This window comes from Salmo salar, chromosome 02 (genome assembly GCF_965601325.2).
Source record: "Salmo salar chromosome 02, fSalSal1, whole genome shotgun sequence".
In the NCBI taxonomy this organism is placed as follows: Eukaryota; Metazoa; Chordata; class Actinopteri; order Salmoniformes; family Salmonidae; genus Salmo; species Salmo salar.
The window spans coordinates 98,271,825-98,286,196 of NC_138292.1; the positions used below are offsets into that span (position 1 = coordinate 98,271,825).

Below are 14,372 nucleotides of genomic sequence, written 5' to 3' on the forward strand. Positions count from 1 at the left end.
TGGACTTTCAGACCATACATTTTGGCACGGTGCTTACAACGTCAGTGTCAAAAAGTGAAGGTCGGTATCGATATTTTTTTCTTTCGATTAGTTGATTAAATGTTCTTAGTTAGCGCAGTAGGTAGCGCGTCAGTCTCATAGTCTGAAGGTCGTGAGTTCAATCCTCACACGGAGCAGCAAAGTTTTAAAAAGACAGTGTTGTCCGAAGATGAAGTGAAAATTAATTCTCAGTGGTTTTGGACTTTCAGACAATACATACTTTTGTCACGGTGGATACCACATCTTAAGGTCGATATCTATATTTTTTACTTTAGAATGAAATCATAGTTTTTTTCTCAGGTGTTGTGGACTTTCAGACCATACATTTTGGCACTGTGCTTACAAAGTCACTGTCAAAAAGTGAAGGTCGGTATCAATATTTTTTCTTACACTTAATGCTTTAATGTGCCTCGTTGGCGCAGCAGGCAGCGCGTCAGTCTCATAATCTGAAGGTCGTGAGTTCCATCCTCACACGGGGCAGCAAAGTTTTAAAAAGACAGTGTTGTCCGAAGATGAAGTGAAAATTAATTCTCACTGGTTTTGGACTTTCAGACAATACATACTTTTGTCACGGTGGATACCACATCTTAAGGTCGATATCTATATTTTTTACTTTAGAATGAAATCATAGTTTTTTTCTCAGGTGTTGTGGACTTTCAGACCATACATTTTGGCACGGTGCTTACAACGTCACTGTCAAAAAGTGAAGGTCGGTATCAATATTTTTTCTTACACTTAATGCTTTAATGTGCCTCGTTGGCGCAGCAGGCAGCGCGTCAGTCTCATAATTTGAAAGTCGTAAGTTCGATCCTCACACGGGGCAGCAAAGCTTATAAAAAGACAGTGATGTCTGAAGGTGAAAATTAATTCTCAGTGGTTTTGGACTTTCAGACAATACATACTTTTGTCACGGTGCTTACAACGTCACTGTAAAATCTGAAGGTCGGTATCGATATCTATATTTTTTACTTTAGAATGAAATCATTGTTTATTTCTTAGGTGTTGTGGACTTTCAGACCATACATTTTGGCACGGTGCTTTCAACGTCACTGTCAAAATCTGAAGGTCGGTATCGATCATTTTTTATTTCGATTTCTTCATGTAATGTGACTCGTTAGCGCAGTAGGTAGTGCATCAGTCTTATAATCTGAAGGTTGTGAGTTCGATCCTCACACGGGGCAGCAAAGATTTTAAAAATAAAGTTTTGTCTGAAGATGAAGTGACAATTAATTCTCAGATGTTTTGGACTTTCAGACAATACATATTTTTGTCACGGTGGATACCACATCTTAAGGTCGATATCTATATTTTTTACTTTAGAATGAAATCATAGTTTTTTTCTCAGGTGTTGTGGCCTTTCAGACCATACATTTTGGCACGGTGCTTACAACGTCACTGTCAAAAAGTGAAGGTCGGTATCAATATTTTTTCTTACACTTAATGAATTAATGTGCCTCGTTGGCGCAGCAGGCACTGCGTCAGTCTCATAATCTGAAGGTCGTGAGTTCGATCCTCACATGGGGCAGCAAAGCCTGTAAAATGACAGTGTTTTCTGAAGGTGAAAATTAATTCTCAGTCGTTTTGGACTTTCAGACAGTACATACTTTTGTCACGGTGGAAACCACATCTTAAGGTCGATATCAAATTGTTTTACTTTAGAATGAAATCATAGTTTTTTTCTCAGGTGTTGTGGTTTTTCAGACCATACAGTTTGGCACGGTGCTTACAACGTCACTGTCAAAAAGTGAAGGTCGGTATCGATAATTTTTTCTTTAGATTTGTTGAATAAATGTGCTTCGTTAGTGCAGTAGGTAGCGCGTAAGTCTCATAATGTGAAGGTCGCGAGTTCGATCCTCACACGGGGCAGCAAAGATTTTAAAAAGAAAGTGTTCTCTGAAGATGAAGTGAAATTTAATTCTCAGATGTTTTGGACTTTCAGACAATACATACTTTTGTCACGGTGGAAACCACATCTTAAGGTCGATATCAAATTGTTTTACTTTAGAATGAAATCATTGTTTTTTTCTCAGGTGTTGTGCTTTTCCGGACCATACATTTTGGCACGGTGCTTACAACGTCACTGTCAAAAAGTGAAGGTCGGTATTGATATTTTTTTCTTTCGATTTGTCGATTAAATGTGCTTCGTTAGCGCAGTAGGTACCGCGTCAGTCTCATAATCTGAAGGTCGTGAGTTCGATCCTCACACGGGGCAGCAAAGCTTTTAAAAAGACAGTGTTGTCTGAAGATGAAGTGAAAATTAATTCTCAGTTGTTTTGGACTTTCAGACAATACATACTTTTGTCACAGTGGATACCACATCTTAAGGTCGATATCTATATTTTTTACTTTAGAATGAAATCATATTTTTTTTCTCAGGTGATGTGGACTTTCAGACCATACATTTTGGCACGGTGCTTACAACGTCACTGTCAAAATCTGAAGGTCGTTATCGATATTTTTTCTTTACGCTTAATGTTTAGAAGTGACTCGTTGGCGCAGCAGGCAGCGCGTCAGTCTCATAATCTGAAGGTCGTGAGTTTGATCCTCACACGGGGCAGCAAAGCTTATAAAAAGACAGTGTTGTCTGAAGGTGAAAATTAATTCTCAGTGGTTTTGGACTTTCAGACAATACATACTTTTGTCATGGTGGAAACCACATCTTAAGGTCGATATCAAATTGTTTTACTTTAGAATGAAATCATTGTTTTTTTCTCAGGTGTTGTGGTTTTTCAGACCATACATTTTGGCACGGTGCTTACAACGTCACTGTCAAAAAGTGAAGGTCGGTATTGATAATTTTCTCTTTCGAATTGTTGGTTAGATGTGCCTCGTTAGCGCAGTAGGTAGCGCCTCAGTCTCATAATCTGAAGGTCGTGAGTTCGATCCTCACACGGGGCAGCAATGCTGTTAATAAGAAAGTGTTGTCTGAAGATGAAGTGAAAATTAATTCTCAGTGGTTTTGGACTTCCAGACAATACATACTTTTGTCACAGTGGATACCACATCTTAAGGTCGATATCTATATTTTTTACTTTAGAATGAAATCATTGTTTTTTTCTCAGGTGTTGTGGTTTTTCAGACCATACATTTTGGCACAGTGCTTACAACGTCACTGTCAAAAAGTGAAAGTCGTTATCGATATTTTTTCTTTACGCTTAATGTTTAAAAGTGCCTCGTTGGCGCAGCAGGCAGGGCGTCAGTCTCATAATCTGAAGGTCGTGAGTTCGATCCTCACACGGGGCAGCAAAGCTTTTAAAAAAACAGTGTTTTCTGAAGATGAAGTGAAAATTAATTCTCAGTGGTATTGGACGTTCAGACGATACATACTTTTGTCACGGTGCTTACAACGTCACTGTCAAGATCTGAAGGTCGGAATCCATATCTATATTTTTTACTTTAGAATGAAATCATTGTTTTTTTCTCAGGTGATGTGGACTTTCAGACCATACATTTTGGCACGGTGCTTACAACGTCACTGTCAAAATCTGAAGGTCGTTATCGATATTTTTTCTTTACGCTCAATGTTTAAAAGTGCCTCGTTGGCGCAGCAGGCAGTGCGTCAGTCTCATAATCTGAAGGTCGTGAGTTCGATCCTCACACGGGCAGCAAAGCTTATAGAAAGACAGTGTTGTCTGAAGGTGAAAATTAATTCTCACTGGTTTTGGACTTTCAGACAATACATACTTTTGTCACGGTGGAAACCACATCTTAAGGTCGATATCAAATTGTTTTACTTTAGAATGAAATCATTGTTTTTTTCTCAGGTGTTGTGGTTTTTCAGACCATACCTTTTGGCACGGTGCTTACAACGTCACTGTCAAAAAGTGAAGGTCGGTATTGATAATTTTTTCTTTCGAATTGTTGATTAGATGTGCCTTGTTAGCACAGTAGGTAGCGCCTCAGTCTCATAATCTGAAGGTCCTGAGTTCGATCCTCACACGGGGCAGCAATGCTGTTAATATGAAAGTGTTGTCTGAAGATGAAGTGAAAATTAATTCTCAGTGGTTTTGGACTTCCAGACAATACATACTTTTGTCACAGTGGATACCACATCTTAAGGTATATATCTATATTTTTTACTTTAGAATGAAATCAAATTTTTTTTCTCAGGTATTGTGGACTTTCAGACCATACATTTTGGCACGGTGCTTACAACGTCACTGTCAAAAAGTGAAGGTCGATATCGCTAATTTTTTCTTTCGATTTGTTGTTTAAATGTGCTTCGTTAGCGAGGTAGGTAGCGCGCCAGTCTCATAAGCTGAAGGTTGTGAGTTCGATCCTCACACGAGGCAGCAAACCTTATAAAAAGACAGTGTTGTCTGAAGGTGAAAATTAATTCTCAGTGGTTTTGGACATTCAGACAATACATACTTTTGTCACGGTGGAAACCACATCTTAAGGTCGATATCAAATTGTTTTACTTTAGAATGAAATCATTGTTTTTTTCTCAGGTGTTGTGGTTTTTCAGACCACACATTTTGACACGGTGCTTAAAACGTCACTGTCAAAAATTGAAGGTCGGTATCGATAATTTTTTCTTTCGATTTGTGGATTAAATGTACCTCGTTACCGCAGTAGGTAGCGCGTCAGTCTCATAATCTGAAGTTCGTGAGTTCGATCTTCAAACGGGGCAGCAAAGCTTTTAAAAAGACAGTGTTGTCTGAAGATGAAGTGAAAATTAATTCTCAGTGGTTTTGGACTTTCAGACAATACATACTTTTGTCACGGTGGATACCACATCTTAAGGTCGATATCAATATTTTTTACTTTAGAATGAAATCATAGTTTTTTTCTCAGGTGTTGTGGTTTTTCAGACCATACATTTTGGCACGGTGCTTACAACGTCACTGTCAAAAAGTGAAGGTCGGTATCGATAATATCTTCTTTCGATTTGTTGATGAACTGTGCCTCGTTAGCGCAGTAGGTAGCGCGTCAGTCTCATAATCTGAAGGTCGTGAGTTCGATCCTCACACGGGGCAGCAAAGCTTTTAAAAAGACAGTGTTGTCTGAAGATGAAGTGAAAATGAATTCTCAGTGGTTTTGGACTTTCAGACAATACATACTTTTGTCACAGTGGATACCACGTCTTAAGGTCGATATCTATATTTTTTACTTTAGAATGAAATCAGAGTTTTTTTCTCAGGTGTTGTGGACTTTCAGACCATACATTTTGGCCCGGTGCTTACAACGTCTGTCAAAATCTGAAGGTAGGTATCAATATTTTTTCTTTACGCTTAATGTTTAAATGTGCATCGTTGGCGCAGCAGGCAGCGCGTCAGTCTCATAATCTGAAGGTCGTGAGTTTGATCCTCACACGGGGCAGCAAAGACTTTAAAAAGACAGTGTTGTCTGAAGATGAAGTGAAATTTAATTTTCAGTGGTTTTGGACTTTCAGACAATACATACTTTTGTCACGGTGGAAACCACATCTTATGGTCGATATCAAATTGTTTTACTTTAGAATGAAATCATTTTTTTTCTCAGGTGTTGTGGTTTTTCAGACCATACATTTTGGCACGGTACTTACAACGTCACTGTCAAAATCTGAAGGTCGGTATAGATATTTTTTCTTACACTTAATGATTTAATGTGCCTCGTTGGTGCAGCAGGCAGTGCGTCAGTCTCATAATCTGATAGTCGTGTGTTCGATCCTCACACGGGGCAGCAAAGCTTATAAAAATACTGTTCTCTGATGAAGTGAAAATTAATTCTCAGTTGTTTTGGACTTTCAGACAATACATACTTTTGTCACAGTGGATACCACATCTTAAGGTCGATATCTATATTTTTTACTTTAGAATGAAATCATATTTTTTTTCTCAGGTGATGTGGACTTTCAGACCATACATTTTTGCACGGTGCTTACAACGTCACTGTCAAAATCTGAAGGTCGTTATCGATATTTTTTCTTTACGCTTAATGTTTAGAAGTGCCTCGTTGGCGCAGCAGGCAGCGCGTCAGTCTCATAATCTGAAGGTCGTGAGTTCGATCCTCACACGGGGCAGCAAAGCTTATAAAAAGACAGTGTTGTCTGAAGGTGACAATTAATTCTCAGTGGTTTTGGACTTTCAGACAATACATACTTTTGTCACGGTGGAAACCACATCTTAAGGTCGATATCAAATTGTTTTACTTTAGAATGAAATCATTGTTTTTTTCTCAGGTGTTGTGGTTTTTCAGACCATACATTTTGGCACGGTGCTTACAACGTCACTGTCAAAAAGTGAAGGTCGGTATTGATAATTTTCTCTTTCGAATTGTTGATTAGATGTGCCTCGTTAGCGCAGTAGGTAGCGCCTCAGTCTCATAATCTGAAGGTCGTGAGTTAGATCCTCACACGGGGCAGCAAAGATTTTAAAAAGAAAGTGTTGTCTGAAGAATAAGTGACAATTAATTCTCAGATGTTTTGGACTTTCAGACAATACATACTTTTGTTTCGGTGGATACCACATCTTAAGGTCGATATCTATATTTCTTACTTTCGAATGAAATCATAGTTTTTTTCTCAGGTGTTGTGGACTTTCAGACCATACATTTTGGCACGGTGCTTACAACGTCAGCGTCAAAATCTGAAGGTCGTTATCGATATTTTTTCTTTACACTTAAAGATTTAATGTGCCTCGGTGGTGCAGCAGGCAGCGCGTCAGTCTCGTAATTTGAAGGTTGTGAGTTCGATTCTCACACGGGGCAGCAAAGCTTATAAAAAGACTGTTGTCTGATGGTGAAAATAAATTCTCAGTGGTTTTGGACTTTCAGACAATACATACTTTTGTCACGGTGGAAACCACATCTTAAGGTCGATATCAAATTGTTTTACTTTAGAATGAAATCATATTTTTTTTCTCAGGTGTTGTGGACTTTCAGACCATACATTTTGGCACGGTGCTTACAACGTCACTGTCAAAATCTGAAGGTCGTTATCGATATTTTTTCTTTACGCTCAATGTTCAAAAGTGCCTCGTTGGCGCAGCAGGCAGTGCGTCAGTCTCATAATCTGAAGGTCGTGAGATCGATCCTTACACGGGGCAGCAAAGCTTATAGAAAGACAGTGTTGTCTGAAGGTGAAAATTAATTCTCACTGGTTTTGGACTTTCAGACAATACATACTTTTGTCACGGTGGAAACCACATCTTAAGGTCGATATCAAATTGTTTTACTTTAGAATTAAATCATTGTTTTTTTCTCAGGTGTTGTGGTTTTTCAGACCATACCTTTTGGCACGGTGCTTACAACGTCACTGTCAAAAAGTGAAGGTCGGTATTGATAATTTTTTCTTTCGAATTGTTGATTAGATGTGCCTCGTTAGCACAGTAGGTAGCGCCTCAGTCTCATAATCTGAAGGTCGTGAGTTCGATCCTCACACGGGGCAGCAATGCTGTTAATAAGAAAGTGTTGTCTGAAGATGAAGTGAAAATTAATTCTCAGTGGTTTTGGACTTCCAGACAATACATACTTTTGTCACGGTGGATACCACATCTTAAGGTATATATCTATATTTTTTACTTTAGAATGAAATCATAGTTTTTTTCTCAGGTATTGTGGACTTTCAGACCATACATTTTGGCACGGTGCTTACAACGTCACTGTCAAAAAGTGAAGGTCGGTATCGCAAATTTTTTCTTTCGATTTGTTGATTAAATGTCCTTCGTTAGCAAGGTAGGTAGCGCGCCAGTCTCATAAGCTGAAGGTTGTGAGTTCGATCCTCACACGAGGCAGCAAACCTTATAAAAAGACAGTGTTGTGTAAAGGTGAAAATTAATTCTCAGTGGTTTTGGACATTCAGACAATACATACTTTTGTCACGGTGGAAACCACATCTTAAGGTCGATATCAAATTGTTTTACTTTAGAATGAAATCATTGTTTTTTTCTCAGGTGTTGTGGTTTTTCAGACCATACATTTTGGCACGGTGCTTACAACGTCACTGTCAAAAAGTGAAGGTCGGTATTGATAATTTTTTCTTTCGATTTGTTGATTAGGTGTGCCTCGTTAGCGCAGTAGGTACCGCGTCGGTCTCATAATCTGAAGGTCGTGAGTTCGATCCTCACACGGGGCAGCAAAGCTTTTAATAAGAAAGTGTTGTCTGAAGATGAAGTGAAAATTAATTCTCAGTGGTATTGGACGTTCAGACGATACATACTTTTGTCACGATGCTTACAACGTCACTGTCAAAATCTGAAGGTCGGTATCCATATCTATATTTTATCCTTTAGAATGAAATCATTGTTTTTTTCTCATGTGATGTGGACTTTCAGACCATACATTTTGGCACGGTGCTTACAACGTCACTGTCAAAATCTGAAGGTCGTTATCGATATTTTTTCTTTACGCTTAATTATTAAAAGTGCCTCGTTGGCGCAGCAGGCACCGCGTCAGTCTCATAATCTGAAGGTCATGTTTTCGATCCTCACACGGGGCAGCAAAGCTTATAAAAAGAGAGTGTTGTCTGAATGTGAAAATTAATTCTCAGTGGTTTTGGACTTTCACACAATACATACTTTTGTCACGGTGGAAACCACATCTTAAGGTCGATATCAAATTGTTTTACTTTAGAATGAAATCATTGTTTTTTTCTCAGGTGTTGTGGTTTTTCAGACCATACATTTTGGCACGGTGCTTACAACGTCACTGTCAAAAAGTGAAGGTCGGTATCGATATTTTTTTCTTTCGACTTGTTTATTAAATGTGCTTCGTTAGCGCAGTAGGTAGCGCGTCAGTCTCATAATCTGAAGCTCGCGTGTTCGATCCTCACATGGGGCAGCAAAGATTTAAAAAGAAAGTGTTCTCTGAAGATGAAGTGAAAATTAATTCTCAGATGTTTTGGACTTTCAGACAATACATACTTTTGTCACGGTGGATACCACATCTTAAGGTCGATATCTATATTTTTTACTTTAGAATGAAATCATAGTTTTTTTTCAGGTATTGTGGACTTTCAGACCATACATTTTGGCACGGTGCGTACAACGTCACTGTCAAAAAGTGAAGGTCGGTATCGCTAATTTTTTCTTTCGATTTGTTGATTAAATGTGCTTCGTTAGCGAAGTAGGTAGCGCGTCAGTCTCATAAGCTGAAGGTTGTGAGATCGATCCTCACACGGGGCAGCAAACCTTATAAAAAGACAGTGTTGTCTGAAGGTGAAAATTAATTCTCAGTGGTTTTGGACTTTCAGACAATACATACTTTTGTCACGGTGGAAACCACATCTTAAGGTCGATATCAAATTGTTTTACTTTAGAATGAAATCATTGTTTTTTTCTCAGGTGTTGTGGTTTTTCAGACCATACATTTTGGCACGGTGCTTACAACGTCACTGTCAAAAAGTGAAGGTCGGTATTGATAATTTTTTCTTTCGATTTGTTGATTAGATGTGCCTCGTTAGCGCAGTAGGTAGCGCGTCAGTCTCATAATCTGAAGGTCGTGAGTTCGATCCTCACACAGGGCAGCAAAGCTTTTAATAAGAAAGTGTTGTCTGAAGATGAAGTGAAAATTAATTCTCAGTGGTTTTGGACTTCCAGACAATATATACTTTTGTCACAGTGGATACCACATCTTAAGGTCGATATCTATATTTTTTACTTTAGAATGAAATCATTGTTTTTTTCTCAGGTGTTGTGGTTTTTCAGACCATACATTTTGGCACGGTGCTTACAACGTCACTGTCAAAAAGTGAAGGTCGGTATTGATAATTTTCTCTTTCGAATTGTTGATTAGATGTGCCTCGTTAGCGCAGTAGGTAGCGCCTCAGTCTCATAATCTGAAGGTCGTGAGTTCGATCCTCACACGGGGCAGCAATGCTGTTAATAAGAAAGTGTTGTCTGAAGATGAAGTGAAAATTAATTCTCAGTGGTTTTGGACTTCCAGACAATACATACTTTTGTCACAGTGGATACCACATCTTAAGGTCGATATCTATATTTTTTACTTTAGAATGAAATCATTGTTTTTTTCTCAGGTGTTGTGGTTTTTCAGACCATACATTTTGGCACGGTGCTTACAACGTCACTGTCAAAAAGTGAAAGTCGTTATCGATATTTTTTCTTTACGCTTAATGTTTAAAAGTGCCTCGTTGGCGCAGCAGGCAGGGCGTCAGTCTCATAATCTGAAGGTCGTGAGTTCGATCCTCACACGGGGCAGCAAAGCTTTTAAAAAAACAGTGTTTTCTGAAGATGAAGTGAAAATTAATTCTCAGTGGTATTGGACGTTCAGACGATACATACTTTTGTCACGGTGCTTACAACGTCACTGTCAAAAAGTGAAGGTCGGTATCGCTAATTCTTTCTTTCGATTTGTTGATTAAATGTGCTTCGTTAGCGAGGTAGGTAGCGCGCCAGTCTCATAAGCTGAAGGTTGTGAGTTCGATCCTCACACGAGGCAGCAAACCTTATAAAATGACAGTGTTGTCTGAAGGTGAAAATTAATTCTCAGTGGTTTTGGACATTCAGACAATACATACTTTTGTCACGGTGGAAACCACATCTTAAGGTCGATATCAAATTGTTTTACTTTAGAATGAAATCATAGTTTTTTTCTCAGGTGTTGTGGTTTTTCAGACCTAACATTTTGGCACGGTGCTTACAACGTCACTGTCAAAAAGTGAAGGTCGGTATTGATAATTTTTTCTTTCGATTTGTTGATTAGGTGTGCCTCGTTAGCGCAGTAGGTACCGCGTCAGTCTCATAATCTGAAGGTCGTGAGTTCGATCCTCACACGGGGCAGCAAAGCTTTTAATTAGAAAGTGTTGTCTGAAGATGAAGTGAAAATTAATTCTCAGTGGTATTGGACGTTCAGACGATACATACTTTTGTCACGATGCTTACAACGTCACTGTCAAAATCTGAAGGTCGGTATCCATATCTATATTTTATCCTTTAGAATGAAATCATTGTTTTTTTCTCATGTGATGTGGACTTTCAGACCATACATTTTGGCACGGTGCTTACAACGTCACTGTCAAAATCTGAAGGTCGTTATCGATATTTTTTCTTTACGCTTAATTATTAAAAGTGCCTCGTTGGCGCAGCAGGCACCGCGTCAGTCTCATAATCTGAAGGTCATGTTTTCGATCCTCACACGGGGCAGCAAAGCTTATAAAAAGAGAGTGTTGTCTGAATGTGAAAATTAATTCTCAGTGGTTTTGGACTTTCACACAATACATACTTTTGTCACGGTGGAAACCACATCTTAAGGTCGATATCAAATTGTTTTACTTTAGAATGAAATCATTGTTTTTTTCTCAGGTGTTGTGGTTTTTCAGACCATACATTTTGGCACGGTGCTTACAACGTCACTGTCAAAAAGTGAAGGTCGGTATCGATATTTTTTTCTTTCGACTTGTTTATTAAATGTGCTTCGTTAGCGCAGTAGGTAGCGCGTCAGTCTCATAATCTGAAGCTCGCGTGTTCGATCCTCACATGGGGCAGCAAAGATTTAAAAAGAAAGTGTTCTCTGAAGATGAAGTGAAAATTAATTCTCAGTGGTTTTGGACTTCCAGACAATACATACTTTTGTCACAGTGGATACCACATCTTAAGGTCGATATCTATATTTTTTACTTTAGAATGAAATCATTGTTTTTTTCTCAGGTGTTGTGGTTTTTCAGACCATACATTTTGGCACGGTGCTTACAACGTCACTGTCAAAAAGTGAAAGTCGTTATCGATATTTTTTCTTTACGCTTAATGTTTAAAAGTGCCTCGTTGGCGCAGCAGGCAGGGCGTCAGTCTCATAATCTGAAGGTCGTGAGTTCGATCCTCACACGGGGCAGCAAAGCTTTTAAAAAAACAGTGTTTTCTGAAGATGAAGTGAAAATTAATTCTCAGTGGTATTGGACGTTCAGACGATACATACTTTTGTCACGGTGCTTACAACGTCACTGTCAAAAAGTGAAGGTCGGTATCGCTAATTCTTTCTTTCGATTTGTTGATTAAATGTGCTTCGTTAGCGAGGTAGGTAGCGCGCCAGTCTCATAAGCTGAAGGTTGTGAGTTCGATCCTCACACGAGGCAGCAAACCTTATAAAATGACAGTGTTGTCTGAAGGTGAAAATTAATTCTCAGTGGTTTTGGACATTCAGACAATACATACTTTTGTCACGGTGGAAACCACATCTTAAGGTCGATATCAAATTGTTTTACTTTAGAATGAAATCATAGTTTTTTTCTCAGGTGTTGTGGTTTTTCAGACCTAACATTTTGGCACGGTGCTTACAACGTCACTGTCAAAAAGTGAAGGTCGGTATTGATAATTTTTTCTTTCGATTTGTTGATTAGGTGTGCCTCGTTAGCGCAGTAGGTACCGCGTCAGTCTCATAATCTGAAGGTCGTGAGTTCGATCCTCACACGGGGCAGCAAAGCTTTTAATTAGAAAGTGTTGTCTGAAGATGAAGTGAAAATTAATTCTCAGTGGTATTGGACGTTCAGACGATACATACTTTTGTCACGATGCTTACAACGTCACTGTCAAAATCTGAAGGTCGGTATCCATATCTATATTTTATCCTTTAGAATGAAATCATTGTTTTTTTCTCATGTGATGTGGACTTTCAGACCATACATTTTGGCACGGTGCTTACAACGTCACTGTCAAAATCTGAAGGTCGTTATCGATATTTTTTCTTTACGCTTAATTATTAAAAGTGCCTCGTTGGCGCAGCAGGCACCGCGTCAGTCTCATAATCTGAAGGTCATGTTTTCGATCCTCACACGGGGCAGCAAAGCTTATAAAAAGAGAGTGTTGTCTGAATGTGAAAATTAATTCTCAGTGGTTTTGGACTTTCACACAATACATACTTTTGTCACGGTGGAAACCACATCTTAAGGTCGATATCAAATTGTTTTACTTTAGAATGAAATCATTGTTTTTTTCTCAGGTGTTGTGGTTTTTCAGACCATACATTTTGGCACGGTGCTTACAACGTCACTGTCAAAAAGTGAAGGTCGGTATCGATATTTTTTTCTTTCGACTTGTTTATTAAATGTGCTTCGTTAGCGCAGTAGGTAGCGCGTCAGTCTCATAATCTGAAGCTCGCGTGTTCGATCCTCACATGGGGCAGCAAAGATTTAAAAAGAAAGTGTTCTCTGAAGATGAAGTGAAAATTAATTCTCAGATGTTTTGGACTTTCAGACAATACATACTTTTGTCACGGTGGATACCACATCTTAAGGTCGATATCTATATTTTTTACTTTAGAATGAAATCATAGTTTTTTTCTCAGGTATTGTGGACTTTCAGACCATACATTTTGGCACGGTGCGTACAACGTCACTGTCAAAAAGTGAAGGTCGGTATCGCTAATTTTTTCTTTCGATTTGTTGATTAAATGTGCTTCGTTAGCGAAGTAGGTAGCGCGTCAGTCTCATAAGCTGAAGGTTGTGAGATCGATCCTCACACGGGGCAGCAAACCTTATAAAAAGACAGTGTTGTCTGAAGGTGAAAATTAATTCTCAGTGGTTTTGGACTTTCAGACAATACATACTTTTGTCACGGTGGAAACCACATCTTAAGGTCGATATCAAATTGTTTTACTTTAGAATGAAATCATTGTTTTTTTCTCAGGTGTTGTGGTTTTTCAGACCATACATTTTGGCACGGTGCTTACAACGTCACTGTCAAAAAGTGAAGGTCGGTATTGATAATTTTTTCTTTCGATTTGTTGATTAGATGTGCCTCGTTAGCGCAGTAGGTAGCGCGTCAGTCTCATAATCTGAAGGTCGTGAGTTCGATCCTCACACAGGGCAGCAAAGCTTTTAATAAGAAAGTGTTGTCTGAAGATGAAGTGAAAATTAATTCTCAGTGGTTTTGGACTTCCAGACAATATATACTTTTGTCACAGTGGATACCACATCTTAAGGTCGATATCTATATTTTTTACTTTAGAATGAAATCATTGTTTTTTTCTCAGGTGATGTGGACTTTCAGACCATACATTTTGGCACGGTGCTTACAACGTTACTGTCAAAATCTGAAGGTCGTTATCGATATTTTTTCTTTACACTTAACGTTTAAATGTGCCTCGTTGGCGCAGCATGCAGCGCGTCAGTCTCATAATCTGAAGGTCGTGAGTTCGATCCTCACACGGGGTAGCAAAGGTTATAAAAAGACAGTGTTGTCTGAAGGTGAAAATTAATTCTCAGTGGTTTTGGACTTTCAGACAATACATACTTTTGTCACGGTGGAAACCACATCTTAAGGTCGATATCAAATTGTTTTACTTTAGAATGAAATCATATTTTTTTTCTCAGGTGTTGTGGACTTTCAGACCATACATTTTGGCACGGTGCTTACAACGTCACTGTCAAAATCTGAAGGTCGTTATCGATATTTTTTCTTTAC

The 14,372-nt window shown here is 38.6% G+C and overlaps 11 non-coding genes across 11 annotated transcripts; all 11 read left to right on the forward strand.

Moving 5' to 3' along the window:
• Nucleotides 1-1,147: 1,147 nt before the first annotated feature.
• Nucleotides 1,148-1,220, forward strand: trnai-uau (transfer RNA isoleucine (anticodon UAU)). The gene has a single exon. It is a non-coding gene; the product is annotated as a tRNA-Ile (tRNA).
• Nucleotides 1,221-2,864: 1,644 nt separating this feature from the next.
• On the forward strand, nt 2,865-2,937 carry trnam-cau (transfer RNA methionine (anticodon CAU)). The gene has a single exon. It is a non-coding gene; the product is annotated as a tRNA-Met (tRNA).
• Nucleotides 2,938-4,945: 2,008 nt separating this feature from the next.
• On the forward strand, nt 4,946-5,018 carry trnam-cau (transfer RNA methionine (anticodon CAU)). Its single transcript has one exon. It is a non-coding gene; the product is annotated as a tRNA-Met (tRNA).
• Nucleotides 5,019-5,970: 952 nt separating this feature from the next.
• Nucleotides 5,971-6,043, forward strand: trnam-cau (transfer RNA methionine (anticodon CAU)). The gene has a single exon. It is a non-coding gene; the product is annotated as a tRNA-Met (tRNA).
• Nucleotides 6,044-6,656: 613 nt separating this feature from the next.
• Nucleotides 6,657-6,729, forward strand: trnat-cgu (transfer RNA threonine (anticodon CGU)). Its single transcript has one exon. It is a non-coding gene; the product is annotated as a tRNA-Thr (tRNA).
• Nucleotides 6,730-7,335: 606 nt separating this feature from the next.
• Nucleotides 7,336-7,408, forward strand: trnam-cau (transfer RNA methionine (anticodon CAU)). Its single transcript has one exon. It is a non-coding gene; the product is annotated as a tRNA-Met (tRNA).
• Nucleotides 7,409-9,411: 2,003 nt separating this feature from the next.
• On the forward strand, nt 9,412-9,484 carry trnam-cau (transfer RNA methionine (anticodon CAU)). Its single transcript has one exon. It is a non-coding gene; the product is annotated as a tRNA-Met (tRNA).
• Nucleotides 9,485-9,757: 273 nt separating this feature from the next.
• On the forward strand, nt 9,758-9,830 carry trnam-cau (transfer RNA methionine (anticodon CAU)). Its single transcript has one exon. It is a non-coding gene; the product is annotated as a tRNA-Met (tRNA).
• Nucleotides 9,831-10,684: 854 nt separating this feature from the next.
• Nucleotides 10,685-10,757, forward strand: trnam-cau (transfer RNA methionine (anticodon CAU)). Its single transcript has one exon. It is a non-coding gene; the product is annotated as a tRNA-Met (tRNA).
• A 1,557-nt stretch (nt 10,758-12,314) lies between these two features.
• Nucleotides 12,315-12,387, forward strand: trnam-cau (transfer RNA methionine (anticodon CAU)). Its single transcript has one exon. It is a non-coding gene; the product is annotated as a tRNA-Met (tRNA).
• Nucleotides 12,388-13,704: 1,317 nt separating this feature from the next.
• Nucleotides 13,705-13,777, forward strand: trnam-cau (transfer RNA methionine (anticodon CAU)). Its single transcript has one exon. It is a non-coding gene; the product is annotated as a tRNA-Met (tRNA).
• Nucleotides 13,778-14,372: the final 595 nt, after the last annotated feature.